Below are 3,576 nucleotides of genomic sequence, written 5' to 3'. Positions count from 1 at the left end.
CGGATCTTGTTGCCTTGTGCCAGTGAAAGCGTTTAGTGTTGTCCAAGCCTGTGTTACCTGAACTCCTGCTATCCATCTTGACTACGAACCTTGCCGCCTGCCCCGACCTTCTGCTACGTCTGACCTTGCCTCTGCCTAGTCCTTCTGTCCCACGCCTTCTCAGCAGTCAGCGAGGTTGAGCCGTTGCTAGTGGATACGACCTGGTTGCTACTGCCGCAGCAAGACCATCCCGCTTTGCGGCGGGCTCTGGTGAACACCAGTAGCCTCTTAGAACCGGTCCACCAGCACGGTCCACGCCAATCCCTCGCTGACACAGAGGATCCACAACCTGTAAGCCGAATCGTGACAATATATATATATATATATATATATATATATATATATATATATGTAAATAAATGTAAAAAAAATGTAAAAAAAAAATTTTAAATCGATAAATAAATAAATAAAAGTGTATGTATGTATATATAGGTATAACTAGAAATAAATAAATAAATAAAAAAAAAATATGTGTGTTGCAGACATGCATGTATGTGGTATCCTCTCATGCGTGCATGTCTGGGGTATAACAATATGTCGTCGTTTGAAGTATTCCGTCTATGGCGTGCACACAAATATAAATAAATGAATAATTCAAATAAAATAATTTTAAATTAAAAGAAATAAATAAATATTAAATTTCATTATACACGTGATATACATAATAAATAATATTGGTAATTTAATAAACATATGACATTTCTGTTTAGCATATTCGGTCAATTTTTCTACTGTATGTATTAATAAACGGCGTTCACAAAAAAAAAAAAAAAAAAGGATAAAAGAACAATCCGAGAAAAGGGCAAGGGTACTGCGGGCTCTTTCGGATTACGGCGCAAACTATTTGAGCTCTCCTATCGTCCCCTCCCCCCCCCCCCCTTCTTCCTCCTGCCTCTCCAATGCCCCCGTGGAGGGGTAGTGAGTGTGGTGGCGGAGTGCCCGCGACCCGGCGGTCTCCGACTTGCCTTGTCCCACGTCTGCGGCGGTGGTGAAATGGTTCTTCCAGCTGTTGGCTTCTCCATCTTCTGGAATTGGTGGGTGTTCTGATGTGGGGCTTGGCCCCTTCCCCGGTTAGTGTGCTTATGGCTGCGTTCTGTGCAGTGTTCGTCCTTTTGTTTCTGTGTGTATGTTGAGTTTGGTCTCTGGTTGGGAGTTGAGTACGTCTCCTCTTGGGTTCTGGCTGTAGGTCAGTGGTCTGAGCAGCCATCAGTTGAATGTGTATTGTGTGGGAGACCAGAGTTCTAATCCTGCTTTCCTCCTCTATTTCAGGGTGCTTTGGTAGGGTATCATAAAAAAGTAAAAAAAAAATAAATAAATGTTTTCTGCGGTGAGTGCTCTTTTGGCCTTACGCTCTGGGTGGCCGGGTTTGGCAGACTTGGCTCCTGCGGCTTGTTCCTTTTTCAGATTAGGTGGGTGCCGCCCAGTTACGGTTTTGTTTCTTTTGGTTTTCTCCCCTTTTGTTTGGTTTATCTCTCCGAATTTTCCCAATCTCTGGTAGGCATGGGACTTCTGTATGTCGTTTTGGGTGCTTTAGCTGATGTGTTCGGTGGGTAGGTTTCGCTTGAGTCTCCGGGGGTAGGTTCGCTTGAGTCTCTGTTTGCCTTGCCTTGTGAGTTTTTCTGTTCGTGGTGGTATTCCGGAGGGCGATTCTCCTGTGCTCTGCGCTTGTGGGGGTGTGGTTTGTTGTTGCAAGGCTGACATGCAAATTGTGAAGCGTTCCATATTTGGTGCTAGCTTCGGCAGCACATATGTTAAAATTGGAACAATACTGAGTAGATTAGCATGGCTTCTGCATGCCGCGTTGGCGTTGGTCTGCTGCTTTCCTGTGGTCAGGGTGTGATTGCGTTTTTCTCTGTTTTGGTTTCTTCGGGGCTCGCTAGGTGCCCTGGTTACGGTCCTTGCTGGTTTCCTGATTGTTCCACGTGGAATGTGGTTCCGGGCGGAGTTTTTTCCTGCAGGTTGTCTCTGGCCGCCGAGGGTGTGTGGTATCTGTGCCCCCGCATATGTGCCCCGGGTGCACTAAGGGCTGACGTTTCGGCTGTTTTTTTTTTTTTTTTTCATGTGTCGTGCAGTGGACAGGCCTGCTTTCTGTCCCCCGTTGCAGCTCACGGGAAGCTCGCTCTGTTTCCGGATGTGGCCGGTTTGGTTGGTTGTTGGTGTGGTTTGATTTCCCAGTGGTGCTGCTGGGTGATTTAGCCCTGGGTCTTGGTAGTCAGTGGGTTTCTGCCATGCTTGGGTTTTGTTAGCGCTTTTGCCTTGGTATTGGTTGTGGGACTTTGGGTGCTTGCTTCGGCAGCTCATGTTCTGGACTTGTAACGATACTGTGTGGGTTGGCTTGGCCCCTGCGCTTGGTAGCGCTCTAATTTGGTGTTACTTTTCTTCTTTTCTGGGGTGCTTTGAGTGATCGTGGCGTGTTGTCGGTCTGACATTCGTGGAGTTGTCACTGATATTACCCTTGCGGATTTCTTATTGTGTTCGGCTTGTTGTGCCTAGTGCTTCGCTGTTTGGAGTTACTATTTATTTTGGGGCTGTGCTCCCTGGGGTCGGTATTGGGTGTTGACGCTTTGTCTCGTTTTTCTCTGGCAGTGGTTCCGGAGGTTGCTCCCTTGAGCGTAGTCGGAAGGTTTGCCTGTGTGGCTGGCCCGTGGGTCATCGTGGAGTTTGGTGTGCATTTCTTGGTCCGCTTTGGTGGCTCCTGCGACTTTGTCACACTCACGGTAAGGCGTTTGCGAGTGGTTGGTGGTGTGGTGGCCGGGATGTCTACAGTGGAGGTGGGTCCCGGAGGTTCCAAATGCGTCTGTGGATAGGGGATTTGTTTTTCGTACCTGGAATGCCCTTTGTAGTAACCTTCCGGGCTCTGATGTTTATTCCTATTTTGTTTTCATAGGATGTGATGACGGAAGTTGACTGCTGTGTCACCTCTCCAAGGAGGTTCGAGATTTGGGCTGTGTTCTCTGTGCATCCAAATAACATTCTTAGTACATGACGCCGGGTATCTTCACCTGTTCATGTGAATCACCTTCTATTCAAAAAAAAAGGAGAAAACAGGTGGGTGGCTTTCCCACTGTGCTGTGACCCAGTGGGGTGCGGTTGGCGCATGGCGGGGGGTAATTTTTTCTTTTCTACTTTGCGGTTGGTGGGATGTTGGTGCGTACCTAGGGGCTGGGCCCGCGAGTGGGTGGCCTTGCTGTCGGCGAACGGTTTTTCCTATCAGTTTTGGGTCACTTGGTGGCAGCTGCGGGTCGGATTTTTGGTTGTCGCTTTTGCGTCGTTTTGCTCATCCGAGGTTTGTGCTGGCTTTTTTCGGGGCTATGTGGATGGGGCACTTCCTTTCTCCTCATCTGGGACTGGGGTGTCTGTTTTTTGGGTGCCTATTTTGTGAAATTTGCGACACAGTAATTTAAAAAAAAATAATTATAAAAATTAAAGGCCCCCTTTTTTGTCCGAGACTGCTTCGGCGATCCAGGTAGCGCAGCTTGTGCTGCATGGGGGTCAGCGAATGACTGTTTTTTCGGGTTGTCGTCCTATTGCTTGACG

The 3,576-nt window shown here is 47.8% G+C and overlaps 1 pseudogene; it reads left to right on the top strand.

The window, feature by feature from the left end:
- Window positions 1-1,766: 1,766 nt before the first annotated feature.
- LOC130359729 (U6 spliceosomal RNA) lies at window positions 1,767-1,834 on the top strand (annotated as a pseudogene).
- Window positions 1,835-3,576: the final 1,742 nt, after the last annotated feature.

The sequence above is a fragment of the Hyla sarda genome, chromosome 2, assembly GCF_029499605.1.
Source record: "Hyla sarda isolate aHylSar1 chromosome 2, aHylSar1.hap1, whole genome shotgun sequence".
In the NCBI taxonomy this organism is placed as follows: domain Eukaryota; kingdom Metazoa; phylum Chordata; class Amphibia; order Anura; family Hylidae; genus Hyla; species Hyla sarda.
The sequence above is the reverse complement of the archived record's forward strand: the minus strand, read 5'-3'. Positions and strand labels throughout refer to the sequence as shown.